Source organism: Somniosus microcephalus, chromosome 16 (genome assembly GCF_052327205.1).
Source record: "Somniosus microcephalus isolate GS21.2 chromosome 16, FLI_Smic_1.0, whole genome shotgun sequence".
NCBI classification, from domain to species: domain Eukaryota; kingdom Metazoa; phylum Chordata; class Chondrichthyes; order Squaliformes; family Somniosidae; genus Somniosus; species Somniosus microcephalus.
Window position 1 is genome coordinate 6,659,894 of NC_141002.1, and position 16,905 is coordinate 6,676,798.

Below are 16,905 nucleotides of genomic sequence, written 5' to 3' on the forward strand. Positions count from 1 at the left end.
TGGGTTAACTCCATGGTATGTGTAAAGAAAAAGAACAATGATCTAAGAATATGCATGGATCCAAAGGACTTAAATGCAAACATAAAACGTGAACACTACCAGATTCCCAAGCGAGAAGAAATCACCAGTGAAATGTCAGGTGCCAGATACTTTACAAAGCTCGATGCCTCACAAGGATTTTGGCAACTAAAACTGGATGAAGAGAGCACCAAATACTGTACCTTCAACACACCATTTGGCAGGTATTGTTTCCTCAGAATGCCTTTCGGGATAATATCTGCATCTGAAATCTTTCATAGAGCGATGGAACACATAATTGAAGGTCTGGAAGGAGTTCGGGTCTATGTTGATGACATCATCATCTGGGGCTCCACACTGAAAGAACACAATGAGAGACTGACTAAAGTGCTACAGAGCATACGCCGGAATGGACTGAAGCTCAACAAAGCCAAGTGTCAGTTTGGCGTCCAGAAAGTCACTTTCTTAGGAGATAATCTATCTGGTAAAGGAATAGAGCCAGATATGGAAAAAGTAAACGCCATACTCAAAATGCCCCGACCCACTGACAAAAAAGGAGTGCTACGCATCATGGGGATGATAAACTTCATTGGAAAGTTCATTCCTAACTTGTCAGCCAAGACAGCCTGTCTGCGAGATCTGCTACGTAAAACAAATGAGTTTGCATGGACAGAAATACATGAACAAGAGTGGATAAAGCTCAAAACAGTGCTGACAACCACATCTGTACTCACCTTCTTTGACCCAACAAAAAGAATCAAAGTGTCAATGGATGCATCAAAAGATGGCCTAGGTGTGGTCTTGCTACAAGCAGAGGGTGAAGATTGGAAGCCTGTTGCCTATGCCTCCAGGTCTATGACTGATACTGAGTGTCAATACGCCCAGATTGAAAAGGAATGTCTAGGCTTGGTAGTTGGACTAGAAAAGTTTCATGGCTACATATATGGACTTCCCACCTTCACAGTTGAGACAGACCACAGCTCATTGGTTGCCATCAAAAAAAAAAATCTGAATGAGATGTCTCCAAGGATTCAACGACTCATGATGAAGCTGCAAAGATATGACTTTGAACTGATCTACACACCAGGCAAATGCATAGTGTTAGCAGATGCACTATCCCGAGCACCCACAATGAGTCATGTGAGCTCTACTGAAGAAGACGTGGATGTTCATGTGAGTATGGTCACTGCTGCGCTGCCCATGTCAGACACAAAATCAAAGCAAATAGCAGAAGAAACAGTAAAAGATACAGTATTACAAACAGTAATAGAGAACATTCATCATGGTTGGCCAAAAGGTTCCTGTCCAAAATATTTTCACATAAGGTCAGAATTGAGTGTCGCAAGTGGACTACTACTAAAACAGAACAGAATAGTCATTCCACAGGCTCTACATCAAGACATGCTCAAAAGGATTCATGAGGGACACCTCGGAATTGAAAAATGCAAAAGGAGAGCAAGAGACACTGTTTATTGGCCTGGCATAAATAAGGACATTGAGAACATGATAGGCAAATGTGAGACATGTCAGAAACACCAAAACAAACAAGCAAAGGAACCAATGATAGTAGCTGACATACCAACAGCACCATGGCAAAAGGTTGGTATGGACCTTTTTCATTTAAATGGTAAAGACTATCTAATAGTGATTGACTACTATTCTAACTATCCTGAGATGGTGCTGCTCTCAAGCACCACAGCAAGCAGTTTCATAATGCATGTGAAATCCATCTTCACCAGACATGGAATTCCCAGGATTGCCATTAGGAACAATGGTCCGTGCTTCAACTGTAAAGAGTGGCAACAGTTTGCAGCACATTATGACTTTCAACACATCACATCCAGTCCTTTGTATGCTCAGTCGAATGGTAAGGCAGAGAAAGGTGTTCAAGTTCTCAAGCAGCTACTGAAGAAAGTGACAGAAAGCAAGTCTGATCCGTATCTCACCCTGCTGACCTACCGAGCCTCACCTTTAGACTCTGGTTCTTCACCTGCTGAACTCCTAATGGGTTGCAAGTTGCGTACCACGCTACCCTGCTGTGCAAAAGAAAAGCAGTGTAAGGAACTGAGACAGAGACTTCAACTGTTAAAGCTGAAACAGAAATCATACTGTGGCACGGTGGCATAGTGGTTAGCACTGTTGCCTCGCAGCGCCAGAGACCCGGGTTCGAATCTGGCCTCGGGTGACTGTCTGTGTGGAGTTTGCACATTCTCCCCGTGTTTGCGTGGGTTTCCACCGGGCACTCCGGTTTCCTCCCACAGTCCAAAGATGTGCGGGTTAGGTTGATTGGCTATGATAAATTGACCCTTAGTGTTAGGGGGATTAAATACGTGGGGTTACGGGGATAGAGTGGGATATGTGTTGGTGTATGGGTTACGGGGATCGGGTGGGATATGTGTCGGCTCGATGGGCCGAAATGGCCTCTATCTGCACTGTGGGGTTTCTGTGATTCTGTGATACTATGACAAGTCATCCAAAACTCTGAAACCATTGACAAGGGATGATGTTGTCAGGATTGAGGATCCGGTGCATGGAACAGGAAAGCTACAGTTCTTGAGGAAGTAGGACCAAGGTCATACACTGTTAGAACTGAGGAAGGACAGATTCTCAGGAGGAACCGCCATTCCCTCCTAAAAACACAAGAGACTATCGAAGAGCAAATCGATGACAATCACAGAATCACAGAAACCCCACAGTGCAGATAGAGGCCATTTCGGCCCATCGAGCCTGCACCGACACATATCCCACCCGATCCCCGTAACCCCTACATCAACACATATCCCACCCTATCCCCGTAACCCCACGTACTTAATCCCCCTAACACTAAGGGTCAATTTATCATAGCCAATCAACCTAACCCGCACATCTTTGGCCGCAACTGAATCTTGTCACTCACCACCAGAACAATCTAACACAAATACACATACAGGCTCTCATGAAAACACATCAGACTTACCTGTGCTGAGAAGATCCACACGTGAAGTAAAAAAGCCTGATAGACTTAATCTTTGAGTACAAAGAAAACTACATTGAAAATGTATTGACTGTTGAAGATGTTTATGTTGTTATTGATTGATATTGATTGATACTGATTTTGTTTAACCTCAACGAAAGGGGGATGTAATGATCAGTAACCTGTCATTCTGGAATGGTACACTAGGTGGTGCTGTATGTATATAAGAGTGGGCTACCCACAATGCACTAGGCTACCCACAAGGCAGCAGTCAAGATGGATGCCTCTACAGATACTGTACCTAGTCCACATGTGCTCAATAAAGTGTCTCGCAAAAGCTAGCTGTTCTTAATAAAAACGACTAATTATTAATGAACATAACACGTTTAAAAACGTTTGTTTTGTCTTGGATTTTGGAAGCATGTGCGAATAAGATTGTGCTCCAAGAATTGAAAAAAACTTTGAACTAATTTAAGTTTAGCTGGTGTGTAAAAACTGAGAAGAGCAACAAAAAGTTTGTTTAATAAAAGATTAAGTTTCAGTCTAAGATTTAACCTTGGAGTCACGGTTGCTGTGGTGAAATCTTCTAAAGCAGTTTGATTTGATAAGAAAATATGATGTAATTTACTGTTTTCTGCAAGAATGTGCTATTTTGTTTTGTTTCTCTGTCCATAGTTTTACAAAAGATAAGCTTCTGCCTTAAGTTACAGTTGCCAATGTGCTTGGAAGAAAATTAATTTGAATGTTTACAAGATCTGGATTAAATTGGAGTTATGAGATTAATTAACCTATTAAAACCAGACTTTCATTGTGGCCACAGTGAAATTTTGGTTGGTGTAAATTTGTGTAGACCGCATTGAATAAGATAACTCCGCTCCGCAAGAACATCCGATAGTTACAGAGTTCCTTACAAAGACTTACTTAGCTTGTGAACTTTGCTCAATCCCGTCCTTCTTCACTGTCCATATTACCTCCGTGTTCGTGTTTAGTTAAAGTGTGAAAACACAACTGTCTTTCGATCAGGAAAGTTCTTTTTTTTGATTTACGTGAATTGACGCAGTTGCGTGCATTTGATAATGTTTTGCTCCACCTTCTTAAAAATCCTGCAAAGGAGTTAACCCTTTCCACTGACAGCTGTTTAAGTTCACCAAGCAACAACTTTAGTATGAAATCTAAAGATATTGGACATTATTAAATTTACGTTTCTTAATTTTAAGTTATTATTTCACCACAGTGACAGAGGGAAAATTAAGATTTGATAAATTAACCCCTTGGGCTCTAAGCAGAGTCACAATGGATTCCCTTCTTTCTTTTGTTATATGGAAGTTACCTTGTAAACTAATTGCAGCACTTCTGTCTCTAATGTTAAAAACACTGTTTAAGCTATCTAGCCTAAGAATCACTTGTTTCTGAAATTGGAAATGGAAGATAAATTGATAGAGATGAAATTGAATATTGACAAAACCTGTCAGTTCAACTGTACTGCTATTTGGATTTTGGGATAATTTTGAAATGACAAAATGGACTCAGGCACTATATATTTGGTTACTTTTGGGAAAATAAAAGATCCTCTAAAAATAATGATAATAAAATGTGTTAATAACTTGGATCAAGTGAGAATGTTTGATCTATGTTTTCTATCTTAAATATTGTACTGGACAGTAAAGTTTTTCCAGGACTCATGAATAAGATATGAATGGTAATTAAAGGAAAGTGATTGAGATTGTAAAATTAAAACAGGAGAATTACACTACTGAATGAGAACTTGCAAAATGCTCTCAGGCAGTTTAAAAGAGCAGAAACAAAACTGAAAATAAAATCAGTCTGAACTCGATGACCTGAAACAAGAAGAAAATAATTTGAACGACTGCTTACTAAATCTCCAGGTAGATTGCCAGACCAAGGAAGAACTGGTTTCAGACTTGGAGAATAAATTAATGAAGTCAAAGCAGAATGAAAATTCTCTTGCCTCCCTTCTAGCTGAAAAGGAAGATGCTTTACTTGAAAAAGTTGACAGGTTAAAGCAGTTTTCGGAAAACATTGAGAAAAGTCAGGCAACAATAGAGACCGTGGAAAAAGAAAAGTTGAATCTTGAGAATAACTTTAAGCAACAGATTATGCTTTTGGAGAGCCTAATAGCTGAGAAAACTGCATTAGTGAAAGCACAACTACAGGAAAGAGCACTTCAGGAGAAAGAAATGGAAGAGATTAATGTAGGGCTAGTTACTGCTAAAAATCAGCTTGAAATCAAGCAGGCTGAAGTGGCCAGGTTACAGGCAGAGGGCCAAGAGCTCAGCTCAAAGCTTAAATAGCAGCAAGTAAGACCTTGAAAAAGTATTCAGCCATTAGACGACTACAATCTTTTGATAAGATACCTGAAAGTCCGAGAAAGGCTTGTATCGAATGGCATGTGTGGCATGATATTGAGATACCGGCATGAGTGTGCAAATGTGATTTGTTACATATGAGGTAATTGCCATCCAGGAATGTATGGTGAATCTGCACTGAAGAACAGGTCTCAGACATGCTCAGTTACTTGACAACAGCAAGACATGAAAGGGGTAATGTGGCTCAGGAGAGCGAGACAACTTTTAAAGCATACTCCATTGAGAAACTATCTAATTAATGAAACAATCAGAATAGAGTTAAACACATGGGTACCTGTTAGAGGGATTAAAGTTGAAGTGGAGAGTTGCATGGGATCTGGATTGGTACAATCGAGGGCTAAGGAGAAATCATGATTAGTAAGAATTATCCACAAGATGGATACGAGCAAAAGAGAGATCTGGAGAATCTTTTAAATCCATGATTTGTTGATTAGATGTTGAACTGTAATGTATTTGATATGATTGTAAGACTGAATTTAACTGTGACTGTAATAATTGTGTTTTGTAGGTAACAGAGCGTGGGGAAAAACCAGTATGAATCCAGTATGAGGTGATTTTAGTGGTGCCTCCTGTGTCACTACTACTGCAATTACCATGCTTTACGGGTCTAACAGGACCTGTCTCATCAACCAACACGTTTTTAAGTATGAGCTACACAATTATGTGGCACAATTCAGATACTCGGATATGACATTCCCCTGTTGTTTGTGGGTTTCAGTGAGCTCATGATGCGACTGAACTCCTCCTTAAAGCATTTTTATGTTTTGGAGCAAGACAACTCGAGAATAGATATTGAAATTGACAGCATAGGGGACAACTCACATTGATTGGGTATTGGGCTTAATACATCAGCACACCCTTAGGTTTGTATTATTTCACATGCTGTGGTAGTTATCCAACTTGTAATGCTAGTGTATTTGATATATGTAACGTGTGTAGTAAGACTTTGATACATAAGCCAATTGGGTACTCATGCCCATGACTGACAAGCACTAACATATTAATTGAGCACACCGAAAGAGAAGATCCGAAGCAATGTAGAGGAGACCCCAGGCGGGGTAACATCAGGAAAGATAGAAGAAACAGAGGGGTCCCAGGTGGGGCAGAATTGGAACACCGGAACAGTGAATTGAATTTGAGTAAGGGGTCAGAGGTTGCTCCTTCTCCTCAAAGGAATGGACTGTAAGGAAGGGAGAAATCTTCAAGACTCCCTACTAACTAACGCCCAAGTTGAGAGAGCAATAAGAGCTGGCTAGATTAGTCAACAGCCGATTGTGAGAAGTCAATAAAGAAATAACTATTAGATTCAAAGATGGGTTTTAATTCTTAGACCAGGGACTGACAACAGGCAAGCGGAAAAAGATAGCACAAATGCCAGCAAGGTTGAATATCAAGCATCAAAAGACAAATAGAAATGGTAAGGACTTACAATTGTCACTATAGTTGCAGTATTATTTTGTGTTATAATGACGGTTCTGAAAGCATGCTGTAGGGCAGCTGTGTCCCGAATAGTGCCGGTTGCTACAGTTGATATAATCAATATTAAGCCAGAAACCGAACAGTTAATGCGGGATAATGAACTGATAGCGATAGTAACATACATGTAAAGTTCTTTAGTCATTTGCACAGACTACCACGCCTAGCACAACAAGATAGACAGAGGGGAAAGACGAACTTAGGTACTAAGTTTAAGCCATCAGTTAGGAGTAATCCTGGGGATGGTAAAAGTAGAAGAGAAGTTGGTATCCCTAGCCAAAATCTAAATTTGGTGCAGGACCAACAGGAGGGACTGAAGGGGTTAAAATGAACCCTCTCAGAATAACAACTTTCTTTTATGAAAAAGACTTTCTCATGTGAAAAAGACTTTTGTGCTACTTTCGCTAGTTTTGCACAAAGGACAGTGTGTAGAGAAACTTTGCAAAACAGAGATAAGATGCAGCTGTGGGACAAGACAGAATGTGTGTTAAGCGATAAGAAATGTGCTGCTTTAGCTAAAATTGGTAGACACAGCAGAATATAGGGGTCATGGGAATTTGACCTGTAACCAAAGGCATAGTAAGATGTAACTAACCTTTATTAATACTGAAAAGAATCCATGTGATCAGGTGATTATTGTAATACAATGTGATCAGGTGATTATTGCAATACAATGTGATTGGATGAAAATAGAATAAAAAGCTGTACCAACCAAGAGAGAACGAGAAGGTGCTCGCACAGACCGCGGGGTCTGAGACACTTCTCCCAGAGGATAGATAGAGTTCTCTGCAGCCGAGAGCGAGAGTCCCGAAGGCTGTGTTGCCTGCCCAGTGCCAGGGTTAAGGACATCTCCTCTGGACTGGAGAGAAACTTGGAGTGGGAGGGAGAGGATCCAGTTGTTGTGGTCCATGTTGGTACCAACGACATAGATAGGACAAGGAAGGAGGTTCTGCTGAGGGAGTTTGAGCAGCTAGGGGTCAAATTAAAAAGCAGAACCACAAGGGTAATAATCTCTGGATTATTACCTGAGCCACGAGCGAATTTGGCTAGGACAAATAAAATTAGAGAGTTAAATGCGTGGCTCAAAGACTGGTGTGGGAGAAATGGGTTTTGCTTCCTGGGACACTGGCACCAGTACTGGGGCAGGAGGGAGCTGTTCAGTTGGGACGGGCTTCACTTGGCCAGTGCTGGGACTAGAGTCCTGGCGGATCATATAACTAGGGCTGTAGAGAGGGCTTTAAACTAACTAGTGGGGGGGAGGTTCCTAGAGAGCAAATAATACAAATGACAACAGAGAAGGTCATCGACTTAGGTCGCAGTGGGGAAATTAAAAACCAGAGCATGTCAGGAAGGGGCAGAAGGTATGGAGTAAAAGGTAAAGTAATACAAAGGGCAAAAGCAGGAACTAAGTGTCACAAAACATCTTTGAAAGTTCTCTATCTGAATGCACGTAGCATTCGTAACAAAATAGATGAGTTAATGGCACAAATAACTACATATGGGTATGATCTTGTGGCCATTACAGAGACATGGCTGCAGGGTGACAATGCCTGGGAATTAAACATACCAGGTTATTTAACGATCAGGAAGGACAGGCAGGAAGGAAGGGGAGGTGGGGTGGCTATGTTTATAAAGGAAGGAATCACTGTAATACAGTGAAAGGATATTGGGTCAAAAGATCAGGACAATGAAACAGTTTGGGTGGAGGTAAGGAATAATAAGGGGAAAAAAACACTAGTGGGCGTAGTCCATAGGCCTCTGAACTGTGGCAACTCTGTTGGATGGAGTATCAATCAGGAAATAGTTGAGGCTTGTAATAAGGGAACATCTGTAATTATGGGGGATTTTAACTACCATATTGGACAAATCAAATTGGGCAGGGCTGCCTTGAGAACGAGTTCATTGAGTGTATTAGGGATGGGTTTCTTGAGCAGTATGTAACTGAACCGACCAGGGGGCAAGCAACCTTAGATTTGGTCCTGTGTAACGAGACAGGATTAATTAAAAATGTCCTAGTAAAGGATCCCCTTGGAATGAGTGACCATAACATGGTTGAATTCCATATTCAATTAGAGGGTGAGAAGGTTGGATCTCAAACAAGCGTGCTAAGCTTGAATAAAGGAGACTATGAAGGTATGAGAACGGAATTGAGTAGAGTGGATTGGGAAAATAGATTAAAGGGTAAGACGATACATGATCAGTGGTGTACATTTAAGGAGTTATTTTACAACTTCCAAAAAATATATATTCCACTGAGAAGAAAAGGGTGTAAAAGAAAAGACAGCCATCCGTGGCTAAGTAAAGAAATTAAGGATAGTATTTGACTAAAAACAAGGGCATATAAGGTAGCCAAATCTAGTGGGAGGATAGAGGTTTGGGAAAACTTTAAAAGACAGCAAAAAATAACAAAAAGATTGATTAAGAAAGGGAAGATAGATTATGAAAGTAAATTAGCAAAAAATATAAAAACAGATAGTAAGAGTTTTTATAGTTATATAAAAAGAAAAAGGGTGGCTAAAGTAAATGTTGGTCCCTTAGAGGATGGGACCGGGAAATTAATGGTGGGAAATATGGAGATGGCAAAAACACTGAATGAATATTTTATATCAGTCTTTACAGTAGAAGACACTAAGAATATCCCAACATTGGACAAACAGGGGGCTAAAGGGGGGGAGGAGCTAAACACGATCAAAATCACTAAGGAAGTGGTACTCGGTAAAATAATGGGACTCAAGGCGAATAAATCACCTGGACCTGATGGCTTACATCCTAGGGTCTTGAGGGAAGTGGCGGCAGGGATTGTGGATGCATTGGTAATAATTTTCCAAAACTCCCTGGACTCGGCAATGGTCCCGGCAGACTGGAAAACTGCTAATGTAACACCCTTATTTAAAAAGGGCAGTAGACAGAAGGCTGGAAACTATAGACCGGTTAGCCTAACATCTGTGGTAGGTAAAATTTTGGAGTCCATTATTAAGGAGACAGTAACAGGGCATTTGGATAATCATCATTTAATAGGACAAAGTCAGCATGGTTTTATGAAGGGAAAGTCATGTTTGACAAATTTGCTGGAGTTCTTTGAGGAAGTAACATATAGGGTGGATAAAGGGGAACCAGTGGACGTAGTGTATTTAGACTTCCAAAAGGCATTTGACAAGGTGCCACACAAAGATTATTGCTTAAGATAAAAAATCACGGGATTGGGGGTAATATTCTGGCATGGATAGAGGATTGGCTATCTAACAGAAGGCAGAGAGTTGGGATAAATGGTTCATTCTCAGACTGGCAATCAGTAACTAGTGGTGTTCCGCAGGGGTCAGTGCTGGGTCCCCAACTCTTTACAATCTATATTAATGATTTGGAGGAGGGGACCGAGTGTAACATATCAAAGTTTGCAGATGATACTAAGATGGGGGGGAAAGTAGTCAGTGAGGAGGACGTAAAAAACCTTCAAGGGGACATAGACAGGCTAAGTAAGTGGGCAGAGATTTGGCAGATGGAATACAATACTGGAAAGTGTGAGGTTATGCACTTTGGCAGGAAAAATCGTAGAGCAAGTTATTATCTTAATGGCAAGAAACTGGAAAGTACTGAAGTACAATGGGATCTGGGGGTCCTGGTGCACGAAACTCAAAAGGTTAGTATGCAGGTGCAGCAAGTGATTAAGAAGGCCAATGGAATGTTGGCTTTCATTGCTAGGGGGATAGAATATAAAAATAGGGAGGTATTGCTTCAGTTGTACAAGGTATTGGTGAGACCGCACCTGGAATACTGCGTACAGTTTTGGTGTCCATACTTAAGAAAGGACATACTTGCTCTCGAGTCAGTACAAAGAAGGTTCACTCGGTTAATCCCGGGGATGAGGGGATGGACATATGAGGAGAGGTTGAGTAGATTGGGACTCTACTCATTGGAGTTCAGAAGAACGAAAGGCGATCTTATTGAAACATATAAGATTGTGAAGGGGTTGGATCGGGTGGATGCAGGGAAGATGTTCCCGATGATGGGTGAAACTAGAACTAGGGGGCATAGTCTTAGAATAAGTGGCTGCTCTTTCAAAACTGAGATGGGGAGGAACTACTTCACTCAGAGGGTGGTAGGTCCCTGGAACATGCTGCCCCAAAAAGCTGTAGAAGCTACATCATTACATAAATTTAAAACAGAAATAGACAGTTTCCTAGAAGTAAAGGGAATTAAGGGTTACGGGGAGCGGGCAGGAATTTGGACATGAGTCTAGGTTTGGATCAGTCATGGCCCTGTGGGTAGCGGAGCGGGCCCAAGGGCCGTGTAGCCTGATCCTGCTCCTATTTCATGTGTCTAATTCTGTTAGATGCAGGAGATGGTTCTGTGATCGTGGATTGGCAGTTAGGATCAGATCAGCCATGATCTTATTGAATGGCGGAGCAGGCTTGAGGGGCCGATTGGCCTACTCCTGCTCCTATTTCTTATGTTCTTATGTTTTCTGTTTGTTTTTTTTCAATAAACTGCATCTTTTTACTTTTACACGGTTTAGATGCAAATTTATTTTCACCACAACAAGTTGGCGCTGCGAGCAGGGTACTTCAGAACTGGAAGACCACCTGCACCAGTGAACGGGGCGAGTAGTCAAATCTTGACCGTCCAGAAATTGGATCACTCAGAAGGGCGGTGTGACAGCGACGCAGTACCAAAAGAATCTGGTATCCGTGACGGGTGAGAGATGCAGTTTAAATAGTGGATAAGTTTGAATAGTGGTTAAGTTGATTGACATCTGATGTGTTATTTCGGAATGTAAATGTCTCGAGGACCCATACTGAGCCGGAATTAAGAGGGCAATTGGGCCCCACATGAAGGCCAGAGTTAGTTGGGAATCCGAGACAGACTAAAAGTCTCTCTGTTGTATTGCAGGACGCGACGTATGGTATTAATGTATTAACGGCTACAAGTGAAATAATCACCTCTGACAGCGAGATAGTTACAAGTCAGGACCGCCATCACTAGTGGTGGATGATAGGTAGACCTCTGAGAACGAGTTACTAGGGAGGACCGGAACGCGGTAGTCTAGTATCAAAAATAATACATTATGACAGAAGGCGGAGGCCCAGATTGGGGACCGCCGGGCTCATTGAGTTGGCTGTATGCTGACGATCAGAAAGGTTTGATAGATAAGATGAAAAAGGATGGATGGGATCCGTCTAAGGTACCAGTGTACCAATGAGAATGGTGGGAGACACAAAAGGGAAGTAAGACAAAGAAAGCGGGAGTTTTATTGGTACACCAATTAGTAATGGTCATTCAAAAGACCGAGGAAATTAAAACGAAAATCTACAGGAGCAGGTGACAAAATTAGGGGGAAGAAAATTGGCAAAACTAAAGGATAAACAAAGAGAAAGAAGATGGGGACACCGATGAAAAAAGAGAAACTTAAAGTTTTACTGACATGGAAGTTATTAACATTTGTGCTGAGACAAATAAAACACATGGGCCCAGAAATTCAGTTGCGTTCGCCAGCCGTTAGCGCCATAAGAGGGGTAGATTTCGAGCGCTAGGCACTTAGCGCCCTGGCGCAGGCCGATCTGCACCTACGCCCAACTTCAGTTGACATTTAGCGCCGGCGCAAAGTGTTTGCGCCCGCTCAGCTGCGCGCGCAGCTTATGACGTCATTTCGTCGTGCAACGCTGTTTGTGCGCCCCAAACCGGAACTTCAGTGGCGCCCGCCCAATGTGGGCGTGGCGCTGTTAAGAACTGTGAAGTCGAACGCAGCAGAGGCCCTGCGGGCCTCGGGGAGCGCTAATTAAAGGGCACTCAGACTGGACTATAAAGGCCAGCCATTTTGCTGCAATGACTTTAGTGCTTTGGATTTCTGGACAGAGACCAAGGAACAGACCTTACTGATTTGGGACAACGTAGGAGAGGTATTTTTGGCTTCTGGCCAGAGCTTGGAAATTTGACTCATTGTGATTTCACTGTTTGCAAGTATATTATGGGGGCTGCATGGGGTTCCAACCCTCAGTTTCAGCATTATGTGCGAAAGGCTCGCAGACGCTGTGTGAGAGGGGCAGCCATGCCTAGACGCAGAGGGGCCATCAGGCGTCGGCAACGTAGGCCTTACCCACTCAGGGAATACCGCCAGCAGGTGTCCTATCTCACCATGACTGCCGCGCATTGTGTTAAGAGGCTGCGCTTCAGAAGGGAGGTGATTGCAGAGATCTGCCAGCTGCTTCACAGAGATCTGCGTCCACAGCTGATGTGCAGGACGTCTCTGTCGGTGGAAGTGAAGGTCACGGTGGCTCTGAACTTTTATGCAAGCGGCTCCTTCCAAGCCGCTGCTGGGGACATAGCGAACATCTCCCAGTTCGCCGTGCATCGCTGCATCCGGCAGGTCACCGATGACCTTTTCGCAAGGAGACACCAATTCATCTCCTTCCCCATGACCCTAGAGAGGCAGGAGCAGCGTGCAGTCGGATTTGCCAGGATCGCCGACTTCCCCATGGTGCAGGGCGCCATTGACTGCACGCATGTGGCTATGCGGGCACCTATCGACAATGCCGAGGATTACCGCAACCGGAAGGGCTACCATTCCCTCAATGTACAGCTGGTGTGTGACCACAGGCAGCGCATCCTATCTGTCAATGCCCGCTTTCCAGGAAGCAGCCACGATGCATTTATCCTGCGCCAGACTACTGTGGCTGACATGTTCCAGGCACAGCCTCCCCCAAGGGGATGGCTTATCGGGGACAAGGGCTACCCTTTGTGTACATGGCTCATGACCCCGCTCCGCGCACCCAGGACCCCTGCTGAGGAGGCATACAACGAAAGCCATCAAGCCACAAGGAACATCATAGAGCAAACGATTGGCGTCCTCAAGCAACGGTTCCGCTGCCTGGATCGTTCCGGCGGATCTCTACAGTATTCGCCGGATAGAGTCTCCCAGTTCGTCGTCGTTTGCTGCATGCTGCACAGCCTGGCTATTCGCAGGACTCAGGCACTGCCACCTCACGTTGGACCACCACCTCAGGAGGACGAGCAGGAGGACCATGAGGAGGAGGAGGAGGAGGAGGAGGAGTACCAGCCCAGGAGGGAGCCACAAGGTCCAAGGGCCGTCCGCCGGCGGCTTATTGAACGACACTTCTAGGCCCCCTCTCAGGGAATGGCTTGTGGCAATGAACGCACTTGAATGCAGCCGCTCCGCAAGCCCTCAGCCGGTTAACGCAACAACCACTTGAAACATGACACATGGACAAGCTGAATAAATAAAAAGCTTTATTTAACAAACTCAGGGCCCTTCCCACATGAAACACAAAAACAGACAAGACCCCCAAAAAACAGTCAAAAACATATCTCACTCCCACAACCTGCGGAGGAATAACAAAACTTGTCCATCCAATTGGCCTTCATCCTCGGCCTTACCAAGACAAACCCCCCCATACAGAACACAAACACCCCCATCTAAAAAAACATTTGCCTTCATCTTCGGCCTTACCAAAATAAGCCCCCCCCATACAGAACACAAACACCCCCATATAAAAAAACATCTGGCAACACACTCTACTTGGTGTGCCAAGAGGGCGAGTCCTTGTGCAGGCTTCTCCAGCCCCTGCCCGACCTGCTGCTCCGCCTCAACCTGGGCCCTGTGTGTGTTGCAAGGCTGGGTGAAGGCTCCTGAGGGGCACAATGCGTGACGGAAGATGCCCTTGGGGGTCGGCCTAGACGAGGTCCGGCCCTGGAGGGGCCGGCTGCTGACTGCTGCAGCTGTGGCTGGCCAGCATCAGTCTCTCCAGCAGCTCGTCGCAGCTTTGCTGGGGGAGTGGCAGTGGCGGCTGCAGCAATGGGGGCAAGCTGGCTGATGCCAGGCGCTCGCTGGTCGCCAGAGACACTGGCACTCGGCCGGGCTGGCACTGCAGCAAGCGCAGCAATCTGGTGAAGGCCAGACCGCTGTGCTGCAGCAGCGCGGCGGGTGCCCTGGCGATGCGTCCGTGACACAGCGAGTGTGGCAGAAGTGAGTGCCCGTACTGCCCTGGTCTGTGCCCGCATCAGACCAGCCAGTGTCTGCACGGCACCACTCATGAACTCTCGACTCGCGTCCTGTGCTGCCGCGAGTTGTTCGACACCCCTGGCCTGTGAGTCCCCGAAATCGGCCACACTATGAGCCAGGGACTCAATGGCCTGAGGCAACTGTCCCACAACCCCCATGAACTCGGTGTGGCGCCGCTCCGAGTCCACGGACATTTGATCAAGGAGGCGCACCTGCTGGGCGAGGACCATCTCCGGACTGGAGGCCGGACTCTCCCTCTGGGGAGAAGGCCGCCGAGCTGGCCGACCCTTCCCGCGTGGCTGGACGCCACTGGGCCCAGGAGCTACACCCCCCTGCAACACTTGCCCCCTCTGGGGAGAAGGCAGCTGTGCTGCCCGACCCTTCCCACGTGGCTGGACGCCACTGGGCCCAGGAGCTACACCCCCCTGCAACACTTGCCGCCTCTGGGGAGAAGGCAGCTGTGCTGCCCGACCCTTCCCGTGTGGCTGGAAGCCACTGGGCACAGGAGCTACACCCCCCTGCAACACTTCCCCCTGGCTCTCTTCCAGGCAAGACGTGTCCCCTCCATTGCCATCCCCTGGCGCGGATGAGGGTTCCCCCGATGTGCCGCCTTCCTCTTGGTCCTCGTCGTCCTCCTCTTCCGAGGGACTGACACTCACAGCTTCAGGGACCTCCTCCTCACCAGCTGAAAGCAGGAAGGCACAAGAGTAGCTTTAGAGTGAGGACAGGGCATCAGCGAGGGAGGCATGAGTGGTGGCACTATGCGCATTGGTGGGACAGTGGCAAAGGATGTAGATCTGAAGCGCAAGGGGAATGAGAGAAGTCCAAACGGTCATGTCCTTACCATTGGGGCCCAGCACAGGGTCGGCATCTCCAATAGCAATGGGGCCAATCACCCGGGCACGCATGAGTCGAGCCACGTGCTCCTCCAGCTCACTGAGCTCCTGGAACTGGACACGGCCTCCCCCGGTGACAGTCCGGCTCTTCAGATTCTGCGCCAGCTTGGCCTGCAAGAGAAAGGACGGCCTCTAAGTACAGTGTGGTGCCCTGTTGTTGTGTGCACTGCCTCCCATGGTGGAATAGCTTGGCCAGTGTGGTGCCCTGTTGTTGTGTGCACTGCCTCCCATGGTCTAATAGCTTGGCCAGTGTGGTGCCCTGTTGTTGTGTGCACTGCCTCCCATGGTCGAATAGCTTGGCCAGTGTGTCAAGTGCAGAAAGTGCTATTGATGATCATGCCAGTGCCATAGCTGCTGGAGGAGGGCTGGCCATTAGGCCTTTGAGGTCCCTTTGCCCATAATGTGAGGTGCACATGCAAGGATGAGGAGGACACTGGAAAGGGTACTCACCCTGACCATCCGAGTGGGGTCGTTAAACTTCTTGCGGCATTGGTCACCAGTCCTGGGGACATCGCTGTTGGCTGTGACCCTCTGGGCGATTTCCCTCCAGGCTCTCCTGTACAGCCTCTTGGGAGCCTTCTTGCCACTGTCCGGGCACAAGATATCTCTGTTCTTCTCCAAACCCCTAAGCAGCACCCTCAAAGCATGGGCAGAGAAGCGCTGCGCTCGCTCACGGGCCCTCTGCATCGTTGCTGGTGCTATTTCTCTCCAGCAGCAGTGTTTAGGCCTAGCTGGAGGGCTGCAGTATCCAGGGCGTGGCAGCAGACCAACTCGACCCTTCCCCCTTTAAGAGCTGGCCGGCATCAGGGTGTCTGCTGTCAATCAAAACATGACCGCACCTGCGCTGCGCCCGGCCTCGGCGGTATGAGTCTGCACCGCCGGCTTAGCGCCTAAAGATAGGGGTGCAACGCCAATTTTAGCGTTCGCCCAAACTCCTTGACCAAAGCTACTGAATATCGGCGAAGTGGCCTCCACTTTCCGGCGGGCACAAACTTTAGCGCCCGCCCGACTTTACCGCCCTAAACGTGGCTATACTGAATTTCTAGGCCATGATTTGCTGAGTGAAAGGAACCTTAAAAAAATGCTGGAATTTCAGTTTGTGTGAAAGTTTTCCTGACTATGAATGTTTAAGAAGTTACAATATTTCTTTTGTCTGATTAG

General features: G+C 45.8%; 2 long non-coding RNA genes across 3 annotated transcripts in view; both read left to right on the top strand.

Annotated features, from left to right (window-relative positions):
- LOC147105957 (uncharacterized) overlaps positions 1-6,732 on the top strand; it is a 49,998-nt gene extending 43,266 nt beyond the window's left edge. For both annotated transcript variants that reach the window (XR_015081308.1, XR_015081307.1), the window contains one exon: positions 5,867-6,732. This is a non-coding gene — a long non-coding RNA (uncharacterized LOC147105957). The remainder of the gene's footprint in view (positions 1-5,866) is intronic.
- Positions 6,733-7,371: 639 nt separating this feature from the next.
- LOC147105958 (uncharacterized) overlaps positions 7,372-16,905 on the top strand; it is a 40,607-nt gene continuing 31,073 nt past the window's right edge. Inside the window, exon 1 of the long non-coding RNA XR_015081309.1 lies at positions 7,372-11,526. This is a non-coding gene — a long non-coding RNA (uncharacterized LOC147105958). The remainder of the gene's footprint in view (positions 11,527-16,905) is intronic.